The following is a 13,151-nucleotide window of genomic DNA, read 5'->3' as shown; positions in this document are numbered from 1 at the left end:
CTCTCATCCCTCCAGTTCCACTGTGCTCACTCCCCTCACTTTGGGATCCCAAAGGTTGTTTCAGAAAAAGATTCTCTTTCCTTTTGACTTGTTAGAGGTTGCAGGTGGCAACTTCCATCATTTCCCTTTGAAGGCAGAGGTAGTCAACCCTCAAAGAAAGTGCTGCTGGGGCTAGGTTCTGGCCTGGCCTCCGTAAGCGGCAGCAGACACAATCCCTTCTGCCACCAGCTGTCACTCCACCAACTTTCAGTATTTGATATCTTGAATGAATATGACCTTCCAATACCTTTCATGAACCAGACACTGCAAGAGCCTTTCAGCCCTCATCTTGATTCACTTTAAAGCTTTCCCGTTCACATTTACAAGAATAAATAAGTTTTTTTCTCAGTGAGTTTTCTGCTTTTCTCTGGAAGGGACCAGAGCCTTCTGCAGGAGAATGGGCTAGCGGCCACTGCTCTGCAATGGACCCCCTCAGTGTTCCTTGGTTTTGCCCTGACACAGATTAGCCAGGGGGAGAAATGTTTTACCCAAAATCAATTACCACAGAGTCGTCTGTTTTCTGGGATAAGGTTTCCCCATAACATATGAAACTGCCTGGCAATACTGTGCCTTAGTGGGGGTTTCGAGATGAGACAGAGATGAATGAGGGCAGGGTGCCAGACTGTACAGGGAATCTGAAAAGAAGGAGTTTCCTTTGCGATAAGGAAATCAGGGCATGCCTACTACAACTTATCACTCTGCCTAGTTAGAGAGGGGAGCAAGGGCTGGTCAAACCAGAAGGAACAATGCATATGAGGAAATACTCGGAGCCGGATGCTGAGCTGGCAGAAACTAGCATAGGTCCACTGGAGGAAACTAGTTATTTACATCAGGCCTAGATGTAGAATTAGGATGTAGTATTCAGAGCTGAGATTTACTATTGAAAATTGACAGTTTTGTGGGGGCAGGGGAAGAAGGCCTGCCAAATAATTCACAGAAGAAGATTGGGATAACTTGTGCTCTGAGCAGAGCCAAACTACACACATGTTCTGCAGTTTCAGATGTGCCAAATTCTGGAGCTCTACATCTCCCACTTGCAAATGTCAAAACGCAGCAATGATGCTTTTTCTTAATTAGCTACTTAAATGTTGAAAGCATTCGACAACTGATTTATCCTCACTATGGCTGATGGGTTCATTCTCTTCCCACCTCGAAACCTGATGTTTTGGTAAAAGAGTGAATTACCTGATAGGACCACACAGCAAGATGGATATTCTTGTTTGGCAATAGGATGCTGCTTCTTCTGGGCCCAATGTACCAGACCATTTCTTTAGTGAAGATGTCACACTCATGCACAAGCCCAGCTATGTTCATGAATTGTTAACACAGCTGTAGCAGCTGCAGTAAGCACCTGATGTGGAAAAGTAAGAGTAGCCATCTCTCATGCATGTGTATTGCCATTGTATGTTTATTGAAATAATCTTTGTTGCTCGTTTAAAAAATTAAGCACCTTTTACTGGGAGAAGTAATAAGTGTTTTTCATTAGATTGTTAGAAAAGGAGCTCCTATAGCTGGGGAAAACAGAAAAGCTCTTGAACACAGAAGCTCTTCTTCAGCAATCCTGAAGACGTATTTCTGAGACAGACACAACAGTCTCCAAGCTACGTACAGGCTGGGAGTTACTGCCCTGTCTTCTGAAAGTTAAAACCTGCTGCCTGCTTTCCCTCTTCACTCTGTATCTCCCTTCCAATCTGTTCTGCTCCTGTCTTTACTTCTTCTCCACAACCTATTCTTCACAGCCAGCTGGCCTTCCTTGTCCGCCTTTGTTTCATGTACGTAGAACAGTCACACTGAAAAAAGCGTCATTTCCCTTAAGGTACCTAAAAGCCATACTCCAACATTTGCAGTCTACGGAATCTTTTCTGTCCAAGAGTAGTGCATAGTTTCTCTTCCTGCCTCTTTCATAGGCAGCTTGGCTTTCAGAGAGGGACCTTGTTGCATCGTCAGATCTGCATCTGTAGAAGCAGCTGAAACTCAGAAGATACCGTTCCTTTTGCCAGCCAGTTTGTCACAAATCCCTTGCAAGGGCTTGTGCAGTCTGTGCGCTGTGTTTTTTGCAAAACTGCTCTATGTTTTGTTATATTATTACTGCTATTGGCACTATTACAGGGATTATACAGTGCACCTAAAGGCTCCAAACAGAAATAAGGGCTTTTTTTTCGGTAGATATTGTGTAGATAAAAATCAAAAAGGCTGTTGCAGATTCAAAATACTGTAACTCCTTCATCTACTCAATAACAAGAGGAATAGCATGAAGCAGTAACAAAGCAAATCACTTTTTCATAAATTATTATAATTACCCTTCTTTTCTGATCACTCCTGTTGGGATATGTAAGCATTCTGGCATGAATGAGAGTGAAGAAGGATTTAATGAAGAAAACCTCAAGCTGTTAAAAGAGATGCTGGGTATGTAGCAGGAAAGATGAGGTACAGTGCGGCCAGCTTCATGTGTCTATGGTGCTACTAAAGTTACCTAAGAGACTGTGTTGACAACAATAAATTTAAAAAAAGGAAAAAAAGCTTAATTCTCTCCCATTTCCTTATAATTTTAAATGAAACCTAATAGTGACGGAAGGGTTGAGGTCCAACCAAACAGTGACAACACGCCTTGTGCTATCAAGGGCATATCTCCAGTCTGGAGTTGAGGATGTCCATTGGCACAGAAACAGGTCCTCCCAGGCAGGGCAACAAAAGGCCCGAACAACAAGACAAAACCGGAGGAGAAAGTGCAGCATTGCAGTGTCTCCTGACCACCCCCTCTGCTTGCCAGGGGGAAAGACAAGGGGAGGCTGAGTAGAGAACAGGAGGATGGGTTTCTCCTCCTCCTCCCACTAGTAGGAGTAGTGCAGGGGAAAGCAGAAGCAGCATACATAGAATAGGAAGAATAAAAAGCCAGGGGATGTCAATGTCACACAGGAGGCATAAAGTTAAGAATGGGACAGATTTAAAAAAAGGGGAACTGGAACCCTTGAAGTCAACAGAGCTTAAGAAAAAGACCATTACCCTGGCTGTGCTGTCCTGCCCATGGGGGTGAGCCCACAGTCATCAGTGTGTTCCTCTCCTCTGAAGCAGCTCCTCCAGCAAGACCTTTATTTACTACTCTCTAGAACCATAAGGAACCTGAACTGTGTCATTTCTCCTTGCTAATTTAACCACACAAAATTCACAGAAAGCATTTTGTACGAGGGACATGACCTGGCTTGTTAGCACCACATGTTGTAAGATACAGAAAAGGATCTTTCATACTTCAGAAGTCTTGTTTCTCAATTGCCGGTCTCTTACTTTTTAACTTCTTTGCCGTTTTGAATGGATTTCAAAACAAATCAACAGACACATAGAGTCTTTGGTTATTTTTGGCCAGAGTTGGATAAATGAATAGTCCAGAAATTTTCTGACATTGTGCCAAATGTCTATGTGCCTAAAGTTTAAGAGTCATGTTTTCCAGGAAACCTTGAAGTTCGCCGAGATTTATGCTTTTGATATTGTCATCCATTACTGTATTCAAAGGAGTTGTCTGCATAAAGGTTGATAGAGGGCAGTCAAACCTTTTGCACTGAACAAATTATATCATTAGGTGTCTGCCTGTGGGTCAACTTGTTCTCAAGCCCCAAAAACTAAACACAGCTGAGATCTAAATCCCCTGACAAATGAAGGCTGTGAGCAAGGATCATGAATAACATATGGCAAATGGAATTTCCAAACACTGCGCTGCCATACAATATACACCTGATAAATGGTTGTCTACAGTGATGCTGTTGAAAAAGGCACTTGATGCAAGCCTCATGCATGGCAGAGAAACATTAACAGAATTTTACAAGACATTTCAAAGCTGGCAAGGCATTTATCCAAATGTGTTGTCTGGTCCTCCCTTCCCCAAGTAAGGACAGCATCCTTGTTTTCTTGTATGTGGGAACAAAGAGAGGTAATAATTTGACTTGCCATGCCAGAAGCCTGTGGGGCAAGAAGTGTTCAAATAAGAACAAAAGACAGAATTATGGTGGGGACAAGAAACAAAAGGAGAAGATGAAGAAAAGGACAGCAAAATATTACTCAAGATTAACTTTTAGGTGCATTTGTAGCCACAAAAATGTAAAGATTACATAGCATTGTCCTAGAGAAACAGCAATTTTGTCCAGTTAAATAAAAATGTGAACACAAGAACCACTTTCCCTGGTCTTCTAAAATGCAGCCAGCTCTGGGGCAAACCTGAAGATGGACAGCACACAAAACAACTGGTTTTGGCAAAAAAGTATGGGATGCTGCATCTAGCCCCATCTGGGCAGCATCACAGCCCCAAAATCAAAACATGCCACAAGGAATGTGGCCAGGACCCTAGAGCAGTGCTCAGAAAGTGACAAGGAAGTTTTTTGACCAGAGGCAGGTTTATATCCAGTTAAAATATATAGTATGTTATTTTTTGTTGGTGGGGTTTTTTGCTGGTTTGGTTTTGTTTTGTTTTGGTAATGATTTCTGGAGTTGTTAATAACCTCGGTATCGTTTGGAAATTTATCTCTCTGACTGGTAAGTGAGAGCTCCTCCTCAGAGTAACCTGTTAAGCCATCTCCAGCCTAACTATGTATACGCATGTGCACAAATATATGTGTTTGTTACTGCTGGCTAGCCTCTTGAGGTGCTACTTACCCTTAATGAGGTCTAGGCAAATAATAGTAATAATAATAATAATAATAATAATAATAATAATAATAATAATAATAATAATGATGGGTTATTTTCAGAAAAGGTGTCCAAAAATTTAATAATTTTTCATTAAATTAAAGTAATTTTTTAGCTAAGAAAAGAAATTGCAGGATAATTGCGATGTTCCATTTTCAAAATTCTGTGTTCTCAGCGCTTTCTTTGAAAACAGTTTCATTTAAAACACTACCTAAATATAATAATTAGAAAGTGATTACATAGTGCCAGGGAGTGAAAGTAGCCTGTACACCTATTGAAATTATTTTTTTCACATGCAAATAATTTTCAATTTTTCATTACAGTGATAAAAGCAGAAAATAGGAATTCCTTTCATATTGACTCCAAATTATCATTCTTTTTCTGAATGTATCAATGCCTCTTGAAGAAGGTCGCTCACTTTTTTAATAGAACAGGAAAATAGATGGATTTACTTCTAAGCTTAATCCAGTTTATTTAATAACCCTATAAACAGTTGAATAAGCACAAATGAGAAAGTGGTACAAGGCAGAAGTGGTGGGAAAGGGGAAGAGAATAGCTTTTCCTCGAGCTAGAATTGCCACCAAGAATGTGGGAAAAGGAACCGCGTATCCACGGGTCACCTATGCCAACTAGAACTGGCCACTTAACTAAGGTTAATGGGTTAAAACAGCAGCCGTATAGCAAGAATCACCATCACTGTAAGACCAAAGTTACAAGTAAGTCTGGCTGTTAGGTGTCAAGTTCAGCTCTCACAGATTGCCCAGTGTGGTCTGAGAGACGAATTTTCAGATGTTTGTCTACGCACAGAATAATGCACGTGTCACTCAGGGTCTGTGCTTGCTCAGACAACACTTCCATTAAGGCTTCAGAAGAGAGATTTTCCTGCCTAGAGGTCATGTGGAGTCTATAGTCAGACTGGTGTGTAGTTCGGGGCATGGCTAAGCACAGCACCATTCACGAAAGGCAATGTGTTAAGAAGGTAACAGTTTAAGATTCGCTAATTGCATGAACCTAAGTCTGATAATTATTCTTATTGCTGCTACTAACTTTTACAGTTTGAACTAAAATGAATGGATGTACAAGTCAGCATTGTTCGGGGAAATCCTACAGTCTGCATTATGTAGGAAGTCAGATTAGATGATTGTAACACTTCCTTCGTGACAGAAAAATTCATGACACTATTAGATGTTTTGTTAAATTGGAGTCTAAGTGATAAGCAAAATTAATAGATTTTTGTATTTCTCTGGGTGGTCCATCCGTAACATGGGAATATTTGTGTTTCTCTGCTCTGATCTGCTCGTACATGCAGTATATATGTATGTGCATGGACCTAATGCTGATAAATAAATAACCTTATTCTCAGGCTGATTGCTTAAAAGCTCCGTAGAAGATCGAGGGGATATGCTTTACATACTAATTTTGTGCAAAAAAGTAATTCTTGATCAAATTAGCCATTCTAGAGAAAAAAGCAGCCCCTTGCATTTCAGTGGGGCCGTTCGTATGAGAAAACCTTTGCAAAATTGGTCTCTAAATGTTGCTTAGAGTTGCAAAGAAGCTTAAGTGCTGAACATGTCTTCTGTGCATGTTTCTTTTTAGCCTGTTCCTGGCTCTATACCATCACGTTTTCTTTGCAGGAAACATCTATGCTAAACATCACTGTCAATTCCAAGACAAGAGACACATTCAAAAGCACATGGAAGCTTTTTTTGTTACCATAAGTTGCCCGCAGAGGGTCCATTCATTCTGTTTGCTTGTTCCACTGTGTAATAGCTCAACTCAAGTATCAACAAGATAAGCTTTTAAAAGCAGAATATTCCCAGCTGTTGCGGTCAGGCAGCAGCAGCAGGTTCCTATCTGAGGACAGCAGAACAATCCAGTGCACTCGCCGCGATGGCAGTGTCGAGGGGAAGCATGTGTTCTCTGTACACAGTAGCGAAGGGTCCAATAGACAGCAATTAGCACCAGCAGAATGAAGATGAACGGTCATATACATAACCTTAATAAAAATGTCACAGAAGAGAAATCTCACACCATATGGATCCATGCTGAACTTTTTTTTTCCTTTTTTTTTTTAAGGAGCAAGACAGCTCCATTTCTTTATAGTTTTTTGCATTAATTTCTCTCCCTAGTTTTTTGCAGCTTTCTTCCTCCATAAGCAATATGGGGCTGCTGTTTCATGTGATAACAAAGGAAAATTACATATTCATTTCTGTATTTTTATATACCCACTCAGTCTCAGATTTCCATCAAAAGTATCTTCCACTCAGCCTCAGCAACCTGAGTAGGTTACTTGAATGTCATTAGATCCCATTTCCATTCACTTTTGAAAAGAGCTCCACCAGAATTTGCAAGATTTTATTCCTGCCAAATTAGTGCAGCATGAAAGTGGGTATTGCTTGTTCTCAGATCTGCTACTTGTGCTTTGGACATGGCAAAGAATATACATTTCATCATTATAAATACCATTGTTACAAATAATAGTTTTTAAATGGTTTTGGCAAAAAAGGGTTTGAAGTAAGAAGCTGCTTTAATGTCATCTTCTGGTGTAATTTCCATTTTTCCACCTTGAGATAAAATCCAAAGATCAGGAGGAAAAATGATAAAGGGATGCTGGAGCAGGAAGAAAAGCTTTCCCCAAAAGGGTCATATTACAGTTTTGTGCTTATTCTTTTCAAGTTGTTTCATCATCTTTCACTAATCAAAAGAGAACATTATCAGTGCTTTACAAGCTCTGTTTGAGGTCTGAAAACAATGTTTTGGCCCTTTCTGCCTTTTCTCTACTCCCAGTAATAAGACTCCTATCTTTAGAATGTAGAATTTTGTTGATCACATTAACAGAAGGTGTAGAGAACCTCATGAGGTCTTCTAACCACCCCCTTGCCAGTACACAGGATTGGCTATTCATAGCTGGAGATGTTTGAAGGCCTTCAGTGAAGAAGATTCCATCATCTTCATCCTTCTTCCCCAGGCAAAAAAGCTGACTGCTGTCCTATTTCTAAAACTAGAAAGTTATTAAGATATTAAGGGATATCAGTCTCCATTTTGCAAGTGAGGCTCATCTCTTTTTGTCATATGCGCATGGAGAACAGATTAAGCCTTTCCTCTTTGTGATAGCCCCTTGCATACTTGCAGACTGTTGTCATGTCTCCCTCTGCCTTCTCTAGATTAAAAAAAAATCTTTTCGTGCTATCTCCACATCCTCTGCATCCATAGTGATGTCTTCTAGATTTCTGATTATTCTACTTGCTCACTTCTGGACTCTCTATTTACTTGATTTGTAGCCTTCTTGAAGTATGGTGCCCAGAATTGGACACAGTACTCCAGCTGAGTCTGTATGAGTGCTGAGGTAGGATAGGAGGATTATTTTACATGTCTTGCAGACTACATTTCTGCAGATACATCACATCTTTTTGCAATAGACAAGAACCAACTTGCTGTCTCCTAGCTCCATTGGTTCTCCAAGGAAAAGCTTGACATGCCAATAAAATGACAGGCCATGACTTGAAAACACACAGAGGACAGAGAAGTTGTGGAAAATGCAACCATTTTACACAGGATTCAGTCCTTCCAACACCTAAGTTCTATGAACTATTTTACCAATGGAAGCCTTCCCATTGAAGTCAATGATCATGCTCACGTGTACAAAATTTAGTTGCATAACTAATGATTGAAGGATTGGGGCCAAGCTATTTCAGAGAAAACACAATGAAAAAACCCAAGTGGGAGTCTGGAATTCTCCTGCCTCTTGTGCCACCCTTTTCCTATTAATCTGGTGTAGTATTTCTAAAGACAAGGACATGAGCGAACAGGGAGGCCCTGATCCAGTCCCTTGGAAGATTTCTTGCAGCAAAGCAAATCTAGCAAATCTTTATTTAGAGAATGAAAACATTGTTATCTCAAGGAACAAAGCAGAGCACAGAAATACCCGCAGGAACACAAGTGTGGACAAATGCTAGTATGAAATCTCATCTTCCCCCTAGTCCCCCTAGTTTAGCTTTAGTGATGACAGCAATCCACTTACAGCATGCACTAAGCTATGACTATCTTCTTTTAACCATGCTTACTTGTAGTCATACTTCCATATACCTCTTTAAACAGAAGGGAAATGGACGCATGCTTACAAAAATTGTCTTTGACAATTTTAAATTGAGTGAATAATGAATCAGTTCAGGCTCAAAAGCCATAGAAGTCTCTGTGTCTTCCCCAGCCCCTTACTGCACACTCCCTCGGTGATCTGAACATTAACTGTTAGGGACTATTGACTTAACATGATTCAGCGGTGGCTGGTTTGCATCAGTATTTCTAAAATCCCTCTTATTATCTTGCATATGTCAAAGTTTGATAAGAAGGAAGAAGGATGAAGCTATTTATAATTCAGAATGACTGTTACCAAAAGGTATTTAAAACCAAATCACAGTAAGTCAGAGTTTACTTTTAAATCAGCTTAAACAAAAGAGACAGTTTGAAAACAATTAGTAAATCTGACAAAATTAACTTTGACCTTACAGTCTTATAAATGCCAACACAGCTTTTCTTCCAGTGTCAGTATGCATGTGTGTCTGTGTGTGTATTTTCAGCAGTGCAGTAATTTCACAGCCAAGAGCCATACTGAGATTTAACTCTCAGGCAAGAATTATGCTTCACTGCTCAGGAGCTCCCCTTGGGGGGACGTGCTATTTCATTGCTCCGTTATGCTGGAAATCCATCTGTACAGACAAGTCAGATTAGTGTTTCATTATTCTCATTATTTCTGGTAAGCAAACATAGCCTCCGAGTCCAGCCTTTTGGTCATCCTCACTTCTCAGCTCACAGAGGAGGGTCTTTTTAGGTTTCTTCCTAATTTCTCTTAGTCTTCCTCAAAAAAAAAAAAAAAACAGGTGAAAATATAAAGTCTCTACCTTCCACCCAGCCTGGGAAAGGAGATTGTAACACTTTGGCAAACACGCAAAAGATGTGCTGGTGAATGCGTCAATCTGCTAAGCCAGGTGGCAATTCTGTTTTCCCCTGAATTTACCGGTCCAGCTATCGGCACCCCCTTGCCAGCTGGTGCCTGTGCTTTCCTCTTCTTGTCCAGACCATCCGCAGCCTTCCCTGGTGAGAGCAGTTTGCATGTCCTCCCTCTAGGAGACAATCCTTTCTGTAGTCTGAGCAGACCCAGCAGTTGGGTCGGCATCTTGGCTGAGCCAGCTCTGAGCAGCAGGTGGGACCAGAGCCTTCCTGAGGTCCCTTCCTTCCTAAGTCATCCTGTGGCATCCCCATGGCAGCCCTGCCACTGAGCTGCCATTAGGCTAGGGGAGCTGAGGGAATGGCTGGGAGGTCTCTTTTGGGCATCATGATCTGGGGATCCTCCTAGCCATCTTCCTCAGCAGACTGATTGGCAGTGTCCTGAGCAGGCACACGCTGCCTCGCTGATCTCTCTATCGGGATATTCCCTCTCTGACCCAATGTTTCAGTCATTCCTGCCACATAGGCTTCAGTTCTCACCACTGCGTTAACTGATAGAGACGGGAAATGTGGTGTTCAGCTTTGGCTTGCTAGGGTGAAGATGTGTAAATGTGGTCCCCAGAGTTACTTGGTCCATTGTAGTTTTCTCTCATTGAGTTATTTCCTTGTCCAGCCACCAGGCAGCAAAATCAGATAACTTGCTGGCATTTCAGGGGTCTCAGTTATTTGGGGTCTGTTGACTACTGGATGACACACATTTTTGCTTTCTGTGGTTCTGTGCAGCTATTTGTGTGTTACTGGATCAGTTCTAAGTTCAAGAACTGGGTCCATGCCCTGACAGTTTGTTTCCCAGTTGGGATGGCAAGGCCTGGGCAGGATCAGCCCCATCCTTGTAGTCTCCCATCTGCATGCCACAGTAAGGAGACGTGGGGTGACAAGCCAGAGGGGCACCAAAGTGAACTCCCCAGTGGAGGAGCTGGAGCCCAGATCCCTGGCCCTGCAGTGGCACGTCCCAGCACACAGGGCTTGACAAAGCCCAGAAGATATAGGTGAAGTATCTAGGCTTGCTCTTCTTGCTGCTGTAGATAGCTGTTGCAGCTGAGCTTCTGCTACAGATACTCAACTTCCTCCATTTTGCCTTCTTATCATGATCCTTTCTTGCAAACTCCCAGCCAGACTCAGCCAATTCTTTTTTTCACAGGCTGTTAGAAATTTCTAGATGCTCAATGGAGCATCATATCCCCTGATACACTTTCAGCCAGAACTAAATGACATGACATGTTCTCTCAGTAGTTTTTTACTGAGGTAACACAGACTTAAATTCACTTTTTCTTACGCAGAGGAACCCACCAACCACCTTCCTAGACTCTTACACATATTCCCTCTTTCCACACTGAAGGATACCAGGCATCTGCCAGCTGAGCTGTCTGCCATCTGTCCTCAGCCATCTTTTTCAGCCTGCTCATAACATTTTGAAGTCTATTCCTTGATCATCACCCCTCCCTGGAGGTGCTGGTGAGATTACAGCAGGTGTCTGGACCTAGTTTGTCCATTGCTAGCAAGTGAAAGTTAAACGTCCCAAATCCATTAGTCTGAGAACTTAATTTTTGAATACGGCATGCAATTCATGCAATCCATGTGAACAAATTGCCAACTTTGTTCTGGAATTGCTTTAAAATAAGCCCTTTTATAAATGTTGCTTTAGTCCTGCTGGCAATTGTATTCCTGAGCTCTTTAGATAGAAAATGGGCTTTCATGTAGGTTTTAGAAAAATCCAATGTGCAGGCTGGTTTTGCAGTTTATTAATCAATTTAAAGATTAACCTATTAATTTAAAATTAATTATACTTTGCTTTCAGTCCAAAACTACATTTATCCATGTAGTGATGGTCACTTATTAATGCTTTTGTGGAAAAGTATTATCCCTCTTGGCTCTATTTCTCTTCAGAAGACAGCTCCAGAATATGGACTTTAATTAAAAAAAAAAAAGGTCACCCTTTATGGCACTAAAAACGATTTTGAGAACCTGAACCAAAGTATTATGGCTTGCCTTCCATAGCCTGGAGACAGCATAAAACTATAGCCGTGCTGTGTGAACCACTTCATTCATCTCTGCCTTCATTTTGACTTGCTCATTTGTTATTTATTTACACGCTATAGGCCAGACTCTCTCCTGTGCCAGAGCTCCACTCAGTGCAGTTTGGAGATGGGTCATAAGGAAGTCATTACAGCTCTCCCCAGTTCCGTGAGCACTCCTGGCCTCTGCACGATTTCTCCTGGTTGCCAGGCAGTCCTACGTTAGACCTCAAGTGAGGCTCTTAATGGTGCCTTAACTTCAATGTGACTTAAGGATATGCCACAACTGTGGCACATGCTTCTTTTCCTGGCATGTACGATTGCTAATAGAAGTGGCCTGATTTTGTAAAGATCCTGACAGCTAAGTTTTCTGAGCCTTGATGGTGCTTGATATAGTAAAACTTAGGCCATTTTTCATGAAGATACTTAATCCAAATACAGATTGAGAATTATACGTAGCCATCTGTGATGGAAAATAATTCGCAACTCTGTTTGTTCAATGCTTGGCACAACCAAGCTGGAAGCTTTCAGGAACTTCTGTAATATAAATATCACTTGTAAAGAAACGGCATTGGAAGATCCTTCCCAAGATAAAAGGTTAAAAGTTATGGCAGAATGGATGCCACTGCTGGAAACCCTTTTTGCCTCCCTCTCGCTTGTTAGTGAGGACCACTGCCCAGGCTTTTCCCATACAACTGCGGGATGTTAGAAGAAGAGCCTGGAGAGCGGCCACTGCATCCTGAGCTCATCCCACCCACATCAGGCACTCCAGAGAGGTTCCTGGTCACCGTAGGCTCCTTCTGCAGTTGGAGGAGAAACATATCTCCAGAGGGCAACTCTGGCCACTTGAGATCATCACCTACTTTAAAGGGAGCTGAAAACAACTTGGATCCTAACATATGGGTTGCTGTGAAGTGTCTAAGGTTAAGTGAATGGGCTTTTTAACTATTTATCTCCATGTCTGAATACTCTTACGGAAAGATAATGATGAGTTTTACCCTGTGACTTCCTTTGTGAATTAACTTAAATGTGTTTATTGTCTTGATTATTTATTGTCCCGCAAATATTAAATTATTCTTGCAACACTCCTGTTCAGTGACAGGACCTAATGGACAGATAGGGAACTGAGGCCCCAGGGGGTGAAAGTCATGAGTTTCCACTCATCTTCAGGGCCTAGTGTGAAATACCTGAGTCCTAATTTTTCTAACTTTTTTTTTTTTTGCTGTCACAGCGCAGTTCCCTCTGACTGAAATTGCTTAGCCCACCTGTAGCTAGACCTGCAGTGTCTCCTCAAACAGCTCTGTGCTAGAGGCTGGGGCAGAATCCACATGCTACCACAAGATGTGTGTGAAGCTAATATCTCAGGGGTACTGTCCCTCAGTGACAAATATCACTCAAATAAGCCAAGGGATTGGAAAG

The 13,151-nt window shown here is 41.6% G+C and overlaps 1 long non-coding RNA gene across 1 annotated transcript in view; it reads left to right on the top strand.

The window, feature by feature from the left end:
- Positions 1-5,602: 5,602 nt before the first annotated feature.
- LOC140650046 (uncharacterized) overlaps positions 5,603-13,151 on the top strand; it is a 45,504-nt gene continuing 37,955 nt past the window's right edge. Inside the window, exon 1 of the long non-coding RNA XR_012041832.1 lies at positions 5,603-5,692. This is a non-coding gene — a long non-coding RNA (uncharacterized lncRNA). The remainder of the gene's footprint in view (positions 5,693-13,151) is intronic.

This window comes from Ciconia boyciana, chromosome 3 (assembly GCF_034638445.1).
Source record: "Ciconia boyciana chromosome 3, ASM3463844v1, whole genome shotgun sequence".
Lineage (NCBI taxonomy): Eukaryota > Metazoa > Chordata > Aves > Ciconiiformes > Ciconiidae > Ciconia > Ciconia boyciana.
This window is presented reverse-complemented; position numbering and strand designations above follow the sequence as displayed.